The sequence below is a fragment of the Phascolarctos cinereus genome, unplaced genomic scaffold (assembly GCF_003287225.1).
Source record: "Phascolarctos cinereus isolate Bilbo 61053 unplaced genomic scaffold, phaCin_HiC Scaffold_4;HRSCAF=312, whole genome shotgun sequence".
Taxonomy (NCBI): domain Eukaryota; kingdom Metazoa; phylum Chordata; class Mammalia; order Diprotodontia; family Phascolarctidae; genus Phascolarctos; species Phascolarctos cinereus.
In genome coordinates this window covers 77,742,052-77,764,032 of record NW_027555847.1, presented here as the reverse complement: position 1 = coordinate 77,764,032, position 21,981 = coordinate 77,742,052, and positions in this window count along the sequence as shown.

Below are 21,981 nucleotides of genomic sequence, written 5' to 3'. Positions count from 1 at the left end.
CTATTGAGTAATCTAGCTTGCTCTAGGAAGATAAGAGAGGAAAAGTGATTGGTCTAGCAGGGTGGCTAGAGAGAGAGGGAGTAGTTCATAGACCATCATAGTAAGCCCCAGGCAGCTAACAGAAGGTCACTAAGGGCAAGGATTGGAGGAGCAGGGACAATCAATATGGAAGAAGCCAGGAGGACTTGGCTACCTTTGACACATACTGACTGTGACGGTGGGCAAATCATCTCTTAAAGTGGGGGTCCTTGAAACCCTTTGAGGGGGTTTGCAAGATCAAAACAAGTTTTATATTAATACTGAGACATTTTTATTTTAATAGGGTAACTATTAATAGTATAACCCATATAAACAAAAGCTCATTAAGGGATCCTCAATAATTTTTAAGAGTTCAAAGAAGTCTTGAGACCAAAACATTTGAGAATTGCTGGCTCTAGGCAATGCTCTAAGACTCTTGATTGTAGAGGTATCTCCTTTCTTTGGTAGAGAAACTTTCCTTGCCTCAGCATTCCCTGTATCAATGAAATCACAGATCCAGGCCCTATCCCTAGATATAACACAAACATAGTACATATATATATAATTAATTACAGCTAATATTTTTCTCATAATGGTTCAATGAGGTAGATAATATAAATATTATTAATAATAGCACCTATCTTGCAGGGTTGTGGGGAGGATCAAATAAGATAATATTTGTAACAAGCTCTTAGTTCAGTACCTGACACATAGTAGGTACCGTGTAACTCTTTATACCCTCTCTCCCTCCCTGAGTGACCTTGAGTAAATCAATTCATCCCTATAGACCAGAGGTTCCCAAACTTATTTAGCCTACCACCTCCTTCAAAAAAAAAAATGACTTGGTGCCCCACTGGAAATCTACTTTCTTTAACCCTTTAATGGTTCTTTAAAAATTTGCATCATTTTAAAAAATATAAAATCTATTTTTTTAAAATGATGCACCTTAAACTTAATAATGAATAGTAAATTTGTAGGTTTTTCTTGTATTGAAATTTTGATCACACAACATCACATAACTGTATAGCATCCTATTGTAAACAAGTTGCTACATGCACATATTCCAGCCAACGTGTGCTGGACTTCCTGACAACTTGTGTACACGCTTGCCTGCCAACACTTGTTTGTGAAGACCTGTTGGTGGACTTGACCATTGATTGTTATAACTTGCAGATTAAAGTTAAAAGGGTGGCCTGGGCATATTTTTATTTAACAATCAGCTCTCCAGAGAAGAAATTACCAGCATACCACTGGCTGCCTCCACAAATGGACACAATTCCCAGGAACCTGGCTCCTCCTGTCTTCACTATTATCTGCCTGAGAAGCTTTCAATCAGTCTCCCATGTTCATAACCTTGGGGTTATCTGTGACTTTCTCCTTTTCCAAATATTTTATATAGTATCTAATCAGATATGGATTGATTACATCTCCAAAATATCTATCACATTCAGACTGTCCACTCTGTTCTTATTGTCACCTTTCTACTACAGGCCCACATAAGCACCTGGCTGGATGTGCTATTATGAGCTTCCTAATAGGGCTTCCCATCCACTCTCTCCCATCTCAGTCGGTCCTTCATACCACTGTCAGAATAATCTTTATTATTCACAGATCTGGTTGCGTTGTTATCACTCAAAGAGTGGTTCTCTATAGCCCTATTGAGTAAAATTCAGACTAATTTGCCCAGCATTCAGGGCCTTCTACAATCTAACAAAATCCTCCCCTTTCAACCTTATCTCATGTTACTTACTCCTTTTTCACTCCCGTTAAGCTTCAGAAAAACTGTCCAACTTTCTGCCCCTTCAACATGCAATAAACTTTCATACATAACTCTATAGTTCAGACTGTTTTCTCTAACATCCTCTTTCCTTTCTTTCCTCTCTTTGTCTTTTGAATTTCTAACTATCCAGTTGAATACAAATACTGTTTTCTTCAAGAAATTTTCCCCAATTCCTTATTTGATAGCCATCTTCCCCTCTTCATATCTCTCAGTCATTATGTCAGTGACCAAGCATCGGTTAAGCATCTACTATGCTCTAGGTATTATGCTAAACTGAGGATATAAAAAACAAAAGTTTAAAAAAGCAGTCCTTGATTTTGAGGAGATTAATCTAATGGGGGAGATAACATGCAAACAACCATGTAAAAACAAAATAAACATAGGACAAATGTAGAGGATAATTTCAGAGAAGACATTAAGATTAAGGAGGACTGTGAAAGGCTGAGACTTGAAGGAAACCAAGGAAGCCAAGAGGTTGAGATGTGGAGGGCATGGGATGTGGCTGTGGGAGGACATTCAGTGAAAATGCCAGAAGTTAGGAGATGGAGTATCTTATTCGAGGAATAGCAAAGAGGCCAGTGTTACTGGATTGAGAAGTATATGGAGGGGAATAATGTATAAGAAGACTGAAAAAGGAAAGAAAGGCCAGGTTCTAAAGGGCTTTAAAAGCCAACCAAAGGATCCTAGAGTTCAAAGGCAGCCATTGGAGTTTATTGAGTGGTGGATGACATACTCAGTCAGACCTGCATTTTGTGAAGATCAATTTGACAGGCAAGTGAAGAATACATTGGAGTGGGAAGAAATTTGAGGTAGGGAGATCAATCAGCAGGCTGTTGCAATTATTTTGGCATGAAGTTATAAAGACCTGCCTGCATCAGGGTGGTGGCAGTGCCAGAGGAGAGTAGAAGTCATATACAAGAGATGCTATGAACAAAGAAATGATATGATAACTGTTGATTGGATATGTAGGGTAAGAGTGAGGAGTGAAGCATGACACTTAGGTTGAGAACCTAGAAGACTGGGAGGAGGGTGGAACTCTCTATAATCAAAGGAAAATTAGGAGGATGGGGGAGGGTTAGGAGGAAAGATAATGAATTCAGTTTTGGACTTGTTGAGTTTAACGTGGCTGTGGGACATCAAGTCTGAGATAACTAATTAGCTGTTGGAGATGAGAGGCTGGAGGTCAGAAGAAATGGTAGGCCTGGACAAGTAGATCTGAGAATCATTAGTGTAGAGATATTTGTGTCCATGGGAGCTGATGAGATCACCAAGTGAAATAGTATAGAGAGAAAAGAGAAGATGAACCAAGACAGATCCTCAGGTGGCATCCATGATTAGTGGGAATGAGGCAGATGAAAGTGCAGCAAAGAAGATTTTTTTTTTAAAAGTGAGACAATTAGGAGGAGAACCAGGAGACAGCAATGTCACAAAAACCTAGGGGAAAGAGAATATTAAAGAGAAAGATATGATCAATAGTGTCACAACACTTCTCACTTCTCATAACACTTCATTGTGTTACTCATTAATATGCACATTTAATATCAGATATAATTGCTTTATGTATTTGTATCTTGTCCTTTTAACTAGACCACCAGCTACTTGAGGTCAGGGAGAGAGCCTTATCTAAACTTTGTATCTTCTCAACACCTAGAACTGGGGCTTTACACACAGTGGGCATTTAATAAATGCTTGTTTTATCTGTATTGTATTTGCAATGTATGAAAAGTTCTTTGTGAATTGTTGAGAACAATATGAATGTAATTTGTTTTAAACAGAATTGGACTGATTATAACCTTCAGGGAGAGGGGGAAGTAGGGGGAGCAAAGTAAAAGTCACTGAGGAGTATTTAATTCATGTCATTTGACTTGTTTAAGAGAAGTGGGGAGATCATGTTTATGGACTGAAAGGTCAATGAAATGGATGATGGTTCCAATCTCACCATTCATTTCCTGTGACTTACTTATTTCTAATTGGAAATACATATATATATATATATATCTTTTAGGATAGGAAAAAGATGCCATGAAATCACCACTTCAGAATGACTGATAGAGTGAGCATGTCAAAGCAAGGACAAATTTCAGACCCTCAGACTTCAATTTGAGCTCTCAAAGGTTGGCTATTTCTTTGACAATTTCCTGCCTATCCAAACCACATTAATATGCTGAGTTGCGGTAGAAAACATACTGGCATCTCTGGTTCTGCCTGTTGCTTGATAGTTAAAAAAACTATTGCCAGGGCATCATTTCCGGAACTATTTTGACACTTTTGCAGCAGCAGATATTCATTAAACTGAATTCACCTTTTAATTTAATTAATTAAATTTATTTAAATTAAATTAATTTAATTTAATTAAAAGTGTCTTTTAATCAAAGCTCTAGAAAGATACAATGGGATTTCTGGGAATAGACGGGGGGGAAAGGAATTTTTAACAAGAAGAGAGCTGATGGAGAAGACAGACAGAGTGGGAGTCAAGAGCTATGGGCTGTGTCTACCTGGTGGCAGCCAGTTGAGTTAAGAAAAGGAATTCAATAGTGTGTCTAAATCATGGCTTGGGTAGAGGGAACATCTTTATTTCTAAATACTTGCTAAATACTTCGAAACACTTTGCCACAGTGAAAAAGTCCTCTTTAACACATGTCTCTGGATAACTTCCAGGTCATTACTCTGCCTTATCTTTTATATCATCACTAAACATTTTTAGCATTGACAAAGGAAGGTGACCTAAAGCTTTGTTGTGTCGTGTACCACCGTTTGTTTAGCCATTCCCCAACTTGATGGGCATCATTTTGTTTCCATTCTTTGCTACTACCAATAATGTTGATATAAATATCTTGATATATATGGGAACTTTTTTTTTCCTGTTTTTGACCTCCTTGGGGTATCTACCTAGAAGTGGGTTCTTTGCATCAAAGAGTTTGAACATATTAATCACTTCTTAGCATAATTCAAAATGATTCTCCAGAATTGTTAAAACAATTCACAGCTCCATTAAATGTGTTAGTGTCCCTGTCTTTCTACAATCCCTCAAACCAAATGGCCATTCTAGCCAAGTCACTTTCACTTTGCTTGGAGAAAAAGCTGAATTTGTTTTTATATAGCTGTCATTCCCAGATATACCTCTACCCCACTATCCACCTGAACCCTTACTTGCAACTTAGAAAAAGAGTTAAGCTAAAACAAGTAATACAGTGAGCCTGATAGGACATTTTGAGCTCATAGACCCCCCACCTCTCTACCAAGAGGGGGAAGATGTGGCTCATTATTTGTTCTCTTGGATGATTATTAATTTTTGCTTTTATATAAATTAGTTTTCCTTGTTGAAAAAGGTAAATAAAGGTCCTTTTCCTTGAACTTCTCCACAAGTAGAAATATTGAGACAACGTTCTATAGTCTCTTCTGCTTCTAAAAATTCAATTAAATTCAACCTGTATTTATTAAGTGCCTCCAATGTTTTGGGTGCTGTGCTAGACACTGAAGATAACAAAGAAAAAAATGAAAATAATTCCTTCCCTCAGGGAGCTTACATTCTTCTAGTGTTCCTAAACATATGAAACACTAATAGTAGGCAAGTATTTAGTAAATATACTAGAGATCTATTTCCTTAAGATTAGTTTTATTGTATTATATGTAGTTTATCCTAATGCCATTAATATTAAAAGTAGATATATATTTTGAAGGTACTCGCTGGATGAAAAGTTAATGCCTAATATTTTTTTTGGGTGGGAGAGAGAGAGAGCCAGAGAGAGAGAGAGAGAGAGAGAGAGAGAGAGAGAGAGAGAGAGAGAGAGAGAGAGAGAGAGAGAGAGATGGAGAAGGAAAAGCAGGCAAGCCAACCCACTATTGAGTAAATAGGAATACACTTTGAATTAAGCCTACTTGTTTGTATGATACAAAATATCTTTAAAGTGGAAAACACTACAATTCCATTAGAAGAATGCTTTCTTCTCCAGCTCAAAGTAGTTTCCAGTCTGGTCTGTGTAAGGAAGAATGCATTTAGAGCAGTTCTCCAGAATTGAGAAGAGCTGCTAAAGCTTCTTTAAGCCAAATCAAACATTGTTAGAAGGGCAAGGACAGGGGGGTTGGTGAGATAGCTACTGCTGATCATTCCCTGTTATATTCAGGAGTCCTTCCACATCTGCTGTCTGTAGCTTTCTGCTGGGCAAGAAGAAAACTGGACACCGGCCAGCCCATTATGCATTTACTTCTCATGACCCTTATGCTAGAAAGGTTTGGGATTGTGTTTCTGGAGATGGATGTCGTCAGTCCCATAAGCTACTCAAGAGGTTCTCTCATAAATATCACCGTTTCCTGACTTTGGACGCTTTAGCCATCACAACTGGAAAACACGTCATGACAGTCATAGCATCATAGGAACTAGCAACCATTAAAAAAAATTCTCCCCTCATGCTCAGCCCCATATACATACTGCTAAGTTGAGTTATATTTAAAACTTAACTATTGCTTGCTGGCCTTCTGCTTTCAGTCAGTTCAACTTAGAAAGAAATACCAGTAAGACACCTACAATCATAAAAACCTTCTTGCAACCTCATGATGCAAACAGTGAAAACCCTTCTTAAAAAGTTAGTATATGAAGGCTAAGTGAGAAATAGCAGCAAATCTCAGAGGGTGCCCTCTTGGTTGTTGTAATCCACTGCAACTGCCTTCATTTCTTTCCTTATATTTTGATTTGTTTTCTTGCTTTAACTATTCCTCTGCATGCACAGACACATAGATTTAGCACACACACACACACACACACACACACACACACACACCACACACACACACACAACCCCTACCTGGATCATGATGACCTTTTCATCTGCTCTCAGGGTGGGCTGGTCCAAAGGTACCGTACATAACTCATCCTCCAGGCAGGCCAGGCTCACCGAGCAGCCCATCAGAGCCCTCCAGCCTCAGAGCAGTCTTAATCTGCTCTCTCTACCCTCCAGCTCAGGGCACCAGAGCCTGAGTCCTCATCTCTGTCTTCTCCCTGGCTGAACTCCTCCCAGGGCTGCACTTCTAGCCTTCAGCCCCACTCAGCATACAGTTGCTTTAACCTGCCAGCCTCCCGTGACAGCCAGTATGGAAATGCAAGCCTCAGCCTGCCAATGCTTAACCTTTGGGTTCCAGTTCCGTCTGGGCAGGTTGAAGCCCTTTGGAGCAGATGCTGCTTCTACTGATCTCTCAGCCTAACTGCCCCCCCTCCTCTCCCTCTCCTAACCCTTTGTTATCAGAATCCCATGCTGACCACACTGTGCCCCCTCAAAGGCTGAGACAACACATGAGAAGGCCACTGTCTAAAGCTTCAGCTCCAGCTGGGGGGAAACTTAGCCTTTCCTCTCCTGGTGGGAGGGTTTGGGGATCACTGAATGGTATGGATACAATAACAAGGAAACTAATAATTTGGACGGCACTCTTTTTGGGGGGGGGAGGCGGAGGCTGAGCTACTTTTGCAGAAAGGATGAAAGAGAGCTATCCAGCAATCTGTCACTGAGGCACACTGATAATGCCCGCCTAATTCGAGAGCAAATAATGACTATTTGAAGCCAACTCAATCAGAATGACTTTGAAAGCTGAATTTCAGGAGTGGAAAGCATTTTGGAGGAATTTCCTGTTTCTTTGTGCTGTCATTCTGTGCATGTAATCCCCCTTTGATTTTTTTCCCCCTCCTTCCACATAACTTAGCTTTCAGAGCTGCAAAATGATGCTGGAGACTAATGACTGTTTCAAAGGCATTATTGGGGACTGTTCATATTACAGCAGCCCCAGCTAACAACCAGTGCCACCCGAGTTAAAGAGCTTGTGAGTTTTAAGTGTTCAAAACCCCTTCTTTGAAATCATTTGGGGGAAAAAATTGGCTTGAAGCCGAACATTGGTATTTAAGATTTCAGCCCCGTACAATTAAATTTCTGGGGAGAAGTGATGTAGACAAGGGAAGGGGGTTGGAATATACTTTTGAAAAAAAAAACTTTCTGGGACAGTTGATACTTAATTGTGCCTCTGAAGTTTAAAAAAAATGCTTTTATCTTTGTGCATGGAGATTTGTAGGGTGACTAAACCATTAGTTAGACACTTATGATGGAGCAAAGCTTGTCACTTCCCCTAAGTGACATGAGCTAACCCTCTCCCCTCCTTGCCAAAAAGAGTTGAGAGAGTGAGGGGTTTGAGTGGTCCTGCCACAAAACAGTGTGGTTTGGGTATTCGTTTTGTCTTTGGAAAAAGAAAACTCTTTGCCACCTGCATTCACAGCTTCCTCCTACCGCTAAAATTCCCTCCTCAGGGCTCCTTGGTTGACTGTGAGTGAACAACACAATTGTAAACGACACTGGGGCTGGTTCAGGAATGATTTATACAGTGAAAGCAAAGCAGGCCATCAACAAAGCAAGCAGCCCTGGTTGCTGTGGCCTCAATGCTCCATTCACAGACATGGAAATCCCACAGGAGTTTTACTGCCAGGTCAGGGACTGCTGGAAGGAGGGCAAAGTCAGAGGGACTGATTTGAAAAATGGTCCTAAGCCCATTTGTTTTTTTTTCAAGTGTGAAGTTGGGAAAAATTAATGAAAACTCCTACAATCAAGTTTTATTTCTCATTCCTAATTTCCTCACATATGCTTGTATGAACTTTGAAAAGCAGATAGCTCGTTAGAAAAAGAACTTTACATAGCACAGTATTTTTTATGGCTTGTTTCATTTTAGACAGGATAAAATAAACATTTTGTTAAAAGAAAAATTAATGTCCCTGGACAATCTTTAAAAAAAAGAAACTTCAGGCTCCTGCAGAAAACTAAAGGACCATTTGAGATTTTTTTGGTCATCCTGAAGAAGTTTTGATATCCTTATTTGAAGACAAAAGTCTAATTCCTCAGTATGGATAGAGAGGTTTCAAGGAATGGAAATCTCTTTGGCTCCTGACCACTCATTGAGAGAGCTCTACCCCTTTGGCAAACAATATGAATGAATTACACTTAGGTAGTAAACTGCTTATCCATGTGATGTGAATGAACTTGTTCAGGGTATCAGGGTATAATTTAGTAAATAACCTTTTCCTACTGCTCTGACAGCCCACAGCTCTCCTATTAATCCATCTAAGCTAGAGCACTTCACTACCAGAGTACCTTAATCAGCTTTATTTTCTCTTACTCTAGAAAGGATCAAGTCAAATGGTAGTGGCGATGTCCTATATAACATACCAAGCCTAGCATTCCAATAGGCTTACATTTCTAAGGGGAAAATGTACAGCATCAAAGGGCTGCTCTTCTGAGATGATTTCCAAGTATGTTAGAATCAAAACTTTAAAGGATCTATGATCTTGTCAAATTGGACATTCCTGCTAATGATGCATAGAGCAAGCCATCCTTGTGTGTCCAGCCTGGTCTACTCTTGTCCATGTCTTGATAAGTGGCATCTGTTTAAAGGAAACTGGTGAACACATTCCACTCTGCTTAGTAATTGGTCAGATAATTAGATCACCAACACATTCCCATTTTCCATGTCTGAGTCTACTCCTCAACTAAATTGGGATCCTCCTCAGCATACAGAATGTTAGAAAAATCTAACGTATCATCCAATGGCCTACGTAAGTTTGCTGGGAGCCTTCCTTGTTTTCCCTTGACATTGTAATACCAAGGGGAGAGACACATGGGCAGATGCATGGTTATCCTTCACTTTTTTTTTTAATCTCATACATTTCTTAGACAATGTCCTTTCCTCTGCCTCTGCTTTGTAATGCCTTGTCTGAATCATGCTGTGAATTGCTCTTTCTCTATTGTCTTTGGGTAATTCTCCACTTCAGTTCTTCAGAGACCGTAGTGTTCTGTGACTCAAAACCATGGAAAGACAATGGAAGAATAATGACATTAAAACTGAATCTCAGGAGCAGCTAGGTGGTGCAGTGGATAAGAGTTCTGGCCTTGGAGTCAGGAGGACCTGAGTTCAAATGTGGACTCTGACACTTGACAATTACTAGCTGGGCATCTAACCCCAGCTGTCTCACCAAAAAAACCAAAAAAACAAAACACACAGACACACACACACACACACACACACACACACACACACACGAAAAAAAAAAAACCCTGAGCATTTCAGGGAGAAACTTGTGGTTGTTAAAACAACTTGGATGGTCATCACTTTATTTTATTTTATTTTTGCCAAAAAGCTTCAGTGAAATGGAGTGATATAGAAAAGCAGACTCTAGCAGCCTGAAGAACTCAAGTCCTGTACTGGCTTCACCATTAGCTGGGTAGCTCTGTTACCTCAGGCTAAAACTCAATCTTTCTGGGCCTTTAGTTTCCTCTCTGGGGAAACTGAGACATTGGTAAACTGAGGGAGATGTACTAGACTAGTTCAAAGGTCCTTTCTGGAATTAAAATTCCATGTTTCAGCTCTCTCTGTCTCTCATACACACACATATACATAACCATATAACTATGCACATAAGAATATATACTATATATACACATTTGTGTATACATATTTATCACATATATAACTATGCATATAAGAATATATACTATCTATACACATTTGTGTGTACATATGTATCATACATACATAACTATACAACTATGCGTATAAGAATATATACTATACATACATCTTTGTGTGTACATATATATGCATATCTGTATATGTGTGTATGTGTATAGTTGTTTACAAAGTATATTTCTCGCAACAATCCCATGAGGTGGATAGTTCATGTATTAGCAGACTATAAGAAGGACTCATGTTTTCTACAGTAGTGGTGTCAGATTTAAATAGAAACTGGGCCACTAAACCATACATAAGGCTCTATATGGGCTGCATATTAATTTAATTTTAAAATATGATAACTATATTTTATTTTTTTTTATCTATTTTGCTACATGTTTCCCAATTTTATTTTTGTCTGGTTTGGGCTACATTGGGAGCAGTATGCTGCCTGAGAAGGCTGTCTGTTTGTGCCTCTATTCTACAGTGTGGGACTCCTCTCCCAATACTCTATGATGTATCATAGTCCCTAGCAATGTAATAATCTCCTAGAGAGATGTTTGAGGTACAAAGAGATTAAGTGAGTTAGTTTGCCTTTGATCACATTGCTAGAAAGTGTCAGAAATGGGTCTTGCACTCAGGTCTTCCTGGCTCTAAGCCTAATCAGTCAGTCAGTTTGTCAATCACCAAACATTTATTAAGGACTTGTTATGTACCAGGCATTGAGATGGGTGGTGGGAGTACAAAGAAAGGCAAAAACATAGTCCCTGCCCTCAATGAACATCTTAACAAGGGAGAGAACAAGGAAACCACTATGTAAAAATAAAATATAGACAGGATAAATTGGAGACCATCTCAAAGAGAAGGCAGGGGGTGGGAGGAAGGGAAAAAGGAAAGGATTCCTGCAGAAGGTAGGGTTTGAACTTGGTTTGGATAAGAACCAGAGAAGAAGCAGGTAAAGAGAGAGAACATTCCAAGCATGAAAAGACCTAGAATGGAGAAGCAATAGTCAGGGTAGCTCTTGTTCAAAGCTACCTCTACTGTGAAAAAAAAGCATTATTCCTATTTTATAGATGAGGATACTGGGGTTAAAAGAGGTTTGCTAACTTGCCCAAGGTCACACAGACATTAAGTGGATTCAAACCCAGATCTTCCCACTCCCGGGTCATAGCTCCACTGCGCTAAAGCTGCTCTTTTCTGAATTACATGAATCATTTAGAACGCTACCCATTTGCCACTGTGAACTTAAGAAAGTCAAGGATCTGCACTTCACATTTATGGAGTGTTTGTGTCACTCCTTAGGTTGATGTGGACTGTCCAGATTTCTGATGATCTCCTCTACTTGGTGGATGGTTTTCAACAATATGATAAAGCCCACAGACCGCTTTCTACCTTTGGTCATTGCGATAAAGAACGAGGATGTTTCTAAATAAGAAGAAGGGAGCCCTTTCCCCAACAGGTGCTAAGAACTGGAGTCTTTTTCAGTCACCCATACATATGGGATACTATCTCACTAAGGTTATATTTAAAATAAACTGGAGGAAAGAAGCTATTTCTTATTGAATGATATGCATAAGTTTGTGTTGTTTTGAGCTCTTCTTGCTACATAATTATTTTCTAAGCCTTTACTTTCATACTTGGAAGGCTATTTTATTTGCCCTACTCAAGTTTCTTTTCCTTCTTAGGATGAATGGAAAACAAATTACTTTAATCTTTGTTACCATCTCACCTTACACCTTGCCTCCAACTACTATAGACCCACCTTCCAACATCTCAGCCCAAGGCCCCCAAGAAATGAGAGATAATGAAACAGCACCATTGGTGCAAATAAAACAAAATTGAAGACTTAAAAAACAGGGCCCTGAAGCTAAGGCTTTACACGTTGATGAAATTAACTGAGTGTATCTGAATTGAGGACAAATAGCTTCCTGTAGTGACCAGGAAGGGAGAGAAGAGAGAAGGAGAAAGAGAAAAGAGAAGAAGGAGAGGGAGATAGAAATGGAAGACTACAGAAGAAAGTGAAGGGAAGGAACAGAGCAAAAGAAGGGCAAAGGAGAGAATAGTGAGAGGAAGGAGAAGAGGAAGAGAGGGACTGAGGAAAAAAAGGAGACATGGTGGCAAAAGAAGGGAAAGAGGGAGACAGAATTGGGAAGACAGAGAAAGAGGGAAAGATGGCAGGTGAAAAAAGGAAGGACAAAGAGGGAAAGGATAGGAAAAGGGGGCAAAGAGGGAGAATTGAGAGAGAACTAGAGCTTGGAGCAAAGCTGGAGGCAATTAGACCCTAGCCAGTCCTTATTCCTATATGCTGTGGTCTAGTTACACAAGTATAGAGCATAATAAACCATTTTGATTTTCATTTTATTGAGAGGAAAAACAAACTCAATTTTTTCATGTTATAGAAAAAAGTTTAAATCCTTAAAAGTGTTATAGAAATTATGCATCTCGAAAACCCGAGATGGTCCTGCAAAACAGTGGCAAGCCAAAGCAGACGTTACCATTCCCTGTAGGTCTGAACATTCCATCAGCTTTATAAAGCAATTTATTACTTCGTTCCTTAGGGGAGCTAGAGTGACATTGAGGAACTTCATGTGGACATTAAAAAAAAAATTGGCATTCTTAACATAACTTGGGTCCCTTGTGGCCATGCTTTCAAAATGTGTGCTTTCTGTGTCAGGCTCTATAATGGAAATTACAGTAACCCTGTGCTGCAAAGAACTCTCCTCTGTAAATAGATCACCCAGTAATACCAGTGGTCAGATGGCCTAGCTCTTGCTGCTTGGCAACAGTGTGGGAATGTGATGCAGCTCCCCTCAGCTTTTATTCCTTTCCATTCCCGCCAGCTGCATCCACCTTCACCCGACCCAACAGAGAAAAAAGTAGTTTTGCCGTAGTGCCAATTGTAATTGCTATGCCAAGATCTGGAGGCCAGCAAGAGACTGCCTAATGACTCTCAGGTGGAGGGATATTGAGAGATCTTTGCTTGTTTTGCTACTCCATTTGGGGGCTGACTAAAAGTGAAATTCTGAACCCTGGAAAGTTGGTTCCCTCTTTTGCCTCCACTCTCAGGATCTCTAGTAGCCAGAGTGAGAAAGAATAAAGCATTTGTACAAAGCAAAGTTTGAGATGCCCTCCCTTCCCCCTTTTAGTGTTTAAAAGAGACTGAATCTTTGCTGTAGCACATGTAACCTGAGTTATCACAAAATAAATATCTCTGTGCCACAGAGAGTGGAATTTCCTGGAGTTAAAATATGTGCGTTAATAACAAGTCTTGTAGAAAAATATCCTTCAGAATCTCAGTTGGAAAGAACCTTAGAGCCCATTCAGTCTTTTACCTGAATTGAAATCCCCCACATGGAAAGTGATCATTGGGAAGACTTCTAGTGAGGGAAAACCTACTATCTCCTAAGGCAATCCCTTTCACTTTGGATGGCTCTACTTATTGGGAAGTTTTTCCTTCCATTAAGATTTAATGGGCGGTGCAACTACCACCCACTGCTCCTGGTTGTGCCCTTTGGGGTCAAGTAGAACAAATCTAATCCCTCTTCCATATCATGAGCCTTCAAATGTTTGAAGAGAAGAAGAAAGTTATCATTTGGCTCCCTGACCCCACATCTTTTCTTCTCCAGTTCCTTTAACCAGTCTTCATATGACATGGTCTCCACTTCTCTCCCCACCTTGGTTTCCTTTATTTGGACACACTCGAGCTTTCAATCTCTTTTCTCAAATGTAGCAACTAGGACTAATCACAATCCTTCAGGTTTGGTCTCACCAGAAACACTATCAACCTCCCTTGTTCCAGATATAATTCCTATCTTGATAATAGAGTAGGATGGCATTCACTTTTTTTTTTAGCTGCCACACCATATTATTACCTCATATTAATAGCCTTTTATCGCCATGTAAGCTGTTGCCTACTCATGTTTCTCTGCTCCTATATTTAATTTTTTTATCCTAAGTATAAGACTTTATATTTCTTTTTATTAAATTTTATCTTATTAGATTCAGCTCATTGCTCTAGCCCATTGAGACTTTTTTTGGATTTTGATTGGAGTCATTCAACCTGATTAGACTTTGTCATTGCTGATGAATATTTAAAGGAAGGCCACCAAGAAGGCCTTGAGACTTCAGGTAATCCCATATGAGCTTCCGTTGAAAGAACTATGTGGATATTTAGCCTAGAGAAAAGATTTTTTTTTTCTGCAGGAAGGAGGGGATGGGAGAGTGAAGGTGGAGAACTTATAACTGACTTCAACCATATTAAGGATCTCACATAGAAAAAAATTAACCTTGTTCTGCTTGGTCCCAGAGGATAGGAATAAAAACACTGGATGAAAATTCCAATTTCATATATATAATTTTTAAGACAATTGGGGTTAAGTGACTTGCCCAGGGTCACACAGCTAGTAAGTGTCAAGTGTTTGGTCTAAGGCTAGATTTGAACTCAAGTCCTCCTGACTTCAGGGCCAGTGTGCTATCCACTGCACCACCTAGCTGCCCCAAGTTGTCAGGTATATTGAAAAGTAATTTCTCTTTAGGTACTAGTAGGATTTGATGGCCTTTGAGTTATCCTCCTAAGCTTTGTGTTATCTTCAGATTTTATAAGCATGCCAATATGCTTTTATCTAAGTCAGTGGTGTCAAACTCAAATAGAAAAGGTGACCACTAAACTGTACAGAAGGATCCTTGCAGGCTGCATTTTGGCTTAGAAAAAAATCTATATTTTCTATGTTTTATTGTATTTGTTTATTTTGTCAAATATTTCCTATCACATTTTAATCTGTTTCAGACCTACTTGAGACTGCTGGGCACATGTTTGAGACCTTTGCTCTAAGACACTGACAAATATATTGATCATTACAGAGCCTACCCATAAATCCCTGGGGTACTCCACTAAAGATGACCCTCCAATTTGACATTGGTGTACTTCCACCATTTCTGAATTTAACTCACTGTTCAAGGGACTAGTTCCCATCTCTTTATCTTGTTTTGTAAGAATAGCATAAAAGACTTGGTCAAATTCTTTGCTAAAATAGAGCAATACTATTTTTATGGAATTTCCCTATCTATCATTATAGTAATTTTGTTAGAAAAAGGAAATGAGGTTAATGTGACTTTAGTTCTTCTTGCCATGCTCTGGTTTGTATACTAGTTGGCTACAGTCCATGCCTACCTCTAGTTAGTTCCTCCTCTGTCAATACCATTCTCCTCCCATATTCCTATATTGTTCTTAGATGATTAAGAACTACTCTTGTAAGATGTTATTTAATACTACCCCTTCAAAGGGAAATGCTGGATGTTTTAAAAAAAAAGGCTGCCAAGATGGCGAAGAGACTTGAGGTAATCCCACATGAGTTTCTGTTGAAAGAAATGGGTGGATATTTAGCCTAGCGAAAAGATTTTTTTTTCCTACAGGAGGGAAGATCTGAAAGGTAGAAGAGGAAGCCACTTGAATAGCTGTACCTCTACAAAAATATTTGGGTCAACTGAGCCATAAAGCAAAGTACTCATGGCTAGTAGGATGAGCAGCTTCAACTACTCTGTTTCAGATATATTGCATCCTTGGTTATGGTGGCCAAAGGACAAAATGGGCTAGAGTCCAGGATGAGCCAGTTAACATAAGAAGACCATAGGAATGCAGTAAATAAAAACTTTTAAGATAAAGTATGAGGCAAGTAAATCATATGCAAACACTGGCACAATGGAATACCTAACCCCCTCATCTTGGACTGAACATTTGTAGGATTATACTAGCACATGCTAATGACATTATAACAAGGGGGGGAAATAATAGAGGTGAGGCATTTGAATAAACCTCTCCCAAGAAGGGTAAGGGAGGAGAGGAAATCAGACCATCGATGGATTTTGGCTTGTTGAATATGAAATCCTGGATCCATGGGACGACTTGAATCTGGGCCAGGAAAACATAGTAAGTTTGTTCACCATAGCTTTTCACTGAAGTTACACAGGCTTAATAAAATACTTGGAGAAAGGAAATGGCAGACCACTCCAGCATCTTTGCCAAGAAAACTCCAAATGGAGCCATGAAGAGTTGGACAGGACTGCAACAGGACTGAACAACAACAAACTCCAACGATTCCCATTTAGTGCTTCAGGTTCAAGACAATAGTCCAGGGCATTTGTGTGAAAATTTCCTTAGTAGCCCCCTAAAATAATTGCTTGATAATGTTGTAAATAGTATAAAAAATTACCCTGGGACTATGCAACACAATTTTTGTTGTTGTTGAAAGGGTTTGCAGGAGAGAAAAAAGAAACACTGGGAACCACAGTTTTACTTCATGATCTTGGAAGTCCATGATGGAAGGTAGGGTCTGGGAACAACACAATTCCTTGGCCTCTGTTTGTTTTGTTCCCCAATATTTAGCAATGTAGCATAGTAGATGAATATCGAACTTGGAGTCAGGAAAACCTGAGTTCAAATTATGCCTTGGACATTTATTAGCTGTGCAATGCTGGTCCTATCATTTAACACTGTGAGCTTCAGTTTTTCTCCTTTCTTCTCCTCCTTCTTATTTTCTCCTTTCCACTCTCCTCCTCCTCCTCCTCTTTCTTCTTCTTCCATTAAATCAGGTTATTAACAGTATTAACCCTCCCTGTCTGTACCCTTCTTCCCCCAACCCAATTGATTTCCTTTCCATTGGTTGGACTTCCTTGGTACTTGAAGTTTCTTTGTTAACATCATTCCTACTCATTACATCAATTTATCTGCTTCAATTTCCACCACATACTCTGTTCTTAGACTGTACCTCCCAGACACCAATTCAAGAGGGGTGCCAGTTTGGCTTCCATTTTGTGGCTATTATAGGTAGCATAGGGTAGTGTATAGAGCTCTTGATTTGGAGCCAAGAGGACTTGGATTTGAATGCTGCCTCAGAAACTTTAGCTATGTGACCCTGGGCAAGTTCCTTACATTTTTTGGAACTCATTTCCTCTTTTGTAAAATGCCTCACAGTGCTGTTATAAGGATTAAATAAATGTACATAGAGTACTTTGCAAACTTTAAAGTGCTGTGGGTAAAAGTGAATCATGATCGCGATCATCATCATTTCCCAGGTATCTACTGCAAAGAACAGTTCCGCTTGTCTCAGTGGTTAGTATTAAAAATCTTCAAGGCTCAAAAGAAAGGTCCTTTTGTGGTTTCTGGCATTGTGACAATTGGCAAGAGACCACAAACTATATCTAGACCAATTTCAGTACTTTCACTTGCTCAGTTTCATCTCAGACAGCAAGCTTCAATAAGAATGTGATGGGGACATGGAGAAAGAATGTGAAATATCCAGGTTAGCAGAGTCAAAGATTAGTAAAATAATCAGCCATTGGGCGAGTAATGTTTTTGAACTAGAGATAGTGGAACAGAGGAAACAACTTGGGGGAACAGTAGTTTCAAATGAATGTAATCTGTCATGAAAGAATTTAAGAGCAGACAAGGATCTTATAGATCATCTAGTCGACCTGCCTCATTTTACTGGGGAGGAAACTGAGGCACAGAGAAATTAAGTGACTTGCACAAGGATATATAGGCAATTAGTAGCAGAGAATAAATTAGAACCCAGGTCAGTGCTCTGTTCTAGCACTTTGTAATTAATAGGATGTTAGTTTCCCTCTGTGGGGAACAGATTTCAGGAACTTCATGATATAAAGAAAAGTGGATTTGTCCAAAAGTAAATATAGCAAATGGCAGCCAAGTGGTTCAGTGGATAGAATGCTGGATCTGGAGTCAGGAAGACTTGAGGTCAAATCCAGCCTCAGACATTTACTAGCTATGTGACCCTGGGCAAGTCACTTAAACATGTTTGCCTCAGTTTTACCATCTGTAAAATGAGCTGGAGAAGGAAATACAAGCCACTCTAATGTCTTTGCCAAGAAAACTCCCAATGGATCACAAAGAGTCCTTCACAAATGAAACGACTGAACAAAAACAATATAACAAATACATTGTTCACAGTTGGAACTCTTAGAAGCTAATCCTTAGCTGAACATTAAGTCTTCTACTTCTATAACAGAATTCAGAAATGGGTGAGGTAGATTGGATTATTCATTGTCCCTTTCATGGAACAACTTCTCAAAGGCTGAGTAGAAGTTTCTAGTTATTGAAAGTAAATGTGCCTTCCTGGAATTTATTCCAGGTGCAAAGGAGGCAGTTGTGAGTAGGACTAGGGAAAAAGATAATTAAAGCATTGACTATAATATTTAGTTTGGAAGGGAAGGGAAAAAAAGAAAATGAAAAATGAAAGAAAAGTAATGCCATGGAGTAACTGACAAGAAAGAATAGGTAAGCCCAACTGGCTGTAGAAATAGAACCAGCTCTGTAGTGTGCCTTTGGCTGCCACCTCTCTTGTCTCAGCTGGTTTCCTCATCTAAAAAATGAGGTTGGTTGAAATGATTTCGAAGTTTCATGCTTGTTCTACAAATTTTGTGATTCTATGACAAGAAGGACTTAAGCTAAACAATGGTTTTGTCAAGAAATCATGAGAAAAGAATTAGCCTTCCGGGTGGTAGGGAGGAGAGTCAAGACAGGATTGAGTCCTGACAGTCTACCATCAGCATAGTGGAGGCCATAGTTCCATATACACATATGTGTGTATATGTGTATGTATGTATGTGACAGGTTTTTCTAAATACTAGGTGATTCTGGTTAGAACATGCTTAAAGTATAGCCATAAGCCTGTTCCCTAGGTTTGGCTGGCTCCCTACATGCCAAATAAAACATTTCTTTGGTTTTACAAGGATTTTAATTTTACTATTAGAATATAAAACAAACTTTTTTGGGGCACATCCACTGAGGCCTTATGGGTAATGCATTAGATTTTAATTCATTCAATATAAGATTAATTAAATTATGTTTGTTCTTATTAGTAGGAAGGAATTATGTTGTGTATTATAATATGAAAATCAATTTTATTTACCTTATTTTTCTTTGATTGAAATACACTTAAAGTAGCCAAGAGGAAGTCAGGGGAAAATAAGCTGGTTAAAATGAAATGCGGATTGAAATTAATAAAGATAGATTATGTAATTACTTTCTATATCTATTAGGGAACAACTGATATTACATAAAAAGTTAATTTTTTAAAAATACTTTCCTCACAACAATCCTATGAAGTTACATAGTACAAGTGTTATTATTTCTGTTTTATTGGTGAAGGCACTGAAACTCAACTAGAAAGTGTTAGAAGCAGGACTTAAACCCATATTGCAAAATCATAGTATTCTGAGCTTAAAGAAATTGTAGAGATTATTTGGTCCTTTAGACGAGGAAGCTAAGATATTCAATGACTTGCCCAAGGTCTTCACAGATGAGAGTTAGAGATGGAATTTCAATTGAGGTCTTCTGTTTCCAGAGCCAGTTATCCTTCTAGCATGTAAATGAAATAAGGTACATGAAACTCTTTGGGTACTTTAAAGTGCTATATGAGTCAGCTATCAAACGTATTGATAGGTTTATTCAAGTAGGCTTTCATAGAGATGGCTGAAAACTTACATTTTGTAGGGTAGCTAGGTTGTACAGTGGATAGAGTACTGGGCCTGGAGTTAGGAAGACCTGGGTTCAAATCCAGACTCATATATTTACTGCTTGTGTGACCCTGGACAAGACACTTAATCCCATTTGCTTCGGTTTCCTCATCTGTAAAAAGACCTGGGTCCAAATCCAGCCCCAGACACTTACTAGCTATGTGACCTGGGCAAGTCATATAAGTCATTTAACTTAACCCCATTTGCCTCAGTTTCCTCATATGTAAAATGAGTTGGAGAAGGAAATGGCAAACCACTCCAGTATCTTTGCCAAGAAGACCCCAAAATGGGGTCATGAAGAGTCAGACACAGCTAAAAACAACTAAACAATAATAAAAATGGATAGTGCACTAGTTAGTCATAAACATTTATTGCGTCTACAATGTACCGGTCACTGGACTAGGCAATAGGGATATATAGTCTCTACTGTCAAGGAACTTCCAGTAAAAAGGAGGAGATAACATGCAAACCACTGTGTACCAAACAGATACAGAATGAATTGAAGATAATCAACAGAGGAAAGGAACAAGAATTAAAGGGGACTAGGAGAGGTGGGATTTTAGCTAGGACTTGAAGGAAGCAAAGGAAACTAGAACTTGCAGATGAGAAGGAAGAGTATTCCAGGGATGGACTCAGGCAACAGACTCATTCTGAAAAGAAACCTGAGAGTGAAATGTCTATGAAAATTGCGCTACTCTCCCCATTTCAGTGATGAAGAAACTGAAAAAATCCAACATCTGACCTGATATTTCAATAAAAGCTGGCTACTCTGCCATGTTTTTTAAGAAAATGGGGACCAGTGAAGAAACTTGGTGTTTCCTTCATAACCCAGGGGGAAAAATGCATCAGAATTTGCCATGGAAAGCTCCAAATTTCTGAGACCCAAGAAAAGACATCTTAAGATGATACATGAGGATAACATTGCTATATTTTTTCGATAGCTCTCACTCAGAATTCAGTACATCAAGTCAAGCAATCAGACTTTTAAGACAGTTTTAAAGTATTTAGGACTGTTGAATCATAGAAACAGAGTTGTAAGAGATCTTAGAGGTCATTCAAACCAGCTGTCTCATTTTGCAGCTGAGAAAACTGAGGCATAGAGAAGTTCAAATTACCCAACATCACACAGATAAAAAGTGACAGAGCTATGATTCAAATTTAGGAAACCAAACTCCACACCCATCACTTTTTCCATTACATCACATTGGCTCATATTTTGAAAGAATCTATGATACAAAAAGGCAGTGAATTGCCACCCATGCTTGTCTTCTTAATCACTGTTCTGGTTCACAGTATGCTTTTTATGAAAATGCTTTATCCCTAGTAATAATTACTGGCTTGGTCATCTGCTGTATTGATCAGATTTGTACCCAAAAGAGTTTTCATTGTTTTCTGAAAATATTGTTTCCTCTCAAAGGAAAACAAATTGATGACATGAGAATATTCAAAAAGAGCACAATGAAGGTCATGCCAAAGTAAAAAAGAGTCCAAGGATATTTTAAATAATGGCCAAATCTTTGAATGATTGATTGATTACACACTGCAAAATAATGGTTTGGATGGAGGCAATATGGTAGAGCAAAAAGAGAATTGGCTCTGGAATCAGAGGACTCAGGCTCAAGTGCCTAGGTGACCCTGGGCAAGACACAGCCTCCTTCAGCCTCAGTTTCCTCATTTGTAAAACTAAGGGGGGTGGCTTCTGAAGTCTCTTCTAGCTCTAGATCATAGATCTTATGAACACACATTTGGATATATTTCTTGTGAGTCTATTTTTAAAAATCCATCCATTTCTTGATCGTTGTCTCATCGAAGTGAAAAAAATCTTAAATTTATAAATGGAAGGAACCTCAGCAGCCATCACTAATACACTCTCCTTTAGTCCTCCAGGTACCTAGTGTCAGAAACGGGATCTGAGCTGTTGGCCCTGGCCCAGTCTCCTGCAACTATTACTTCTTCTACATAACAGGGGTATAACACCCCTCACCAGTGAGTGGAATCATCAACTAACATGGCTCAGAAATGCCCCATTGCAGCAGCTGACTTCTTGCTAGGCTACCTTTAATAAGAACTTTACCCTCTCCTCTCTTGCAGACTCAAGATGTTTTGTGTTTTGTGTTAAGTGAGAAATTCCACTTGTCCAAAGAAGTAAGAAATCGTAATATATTTTATAGCATGTT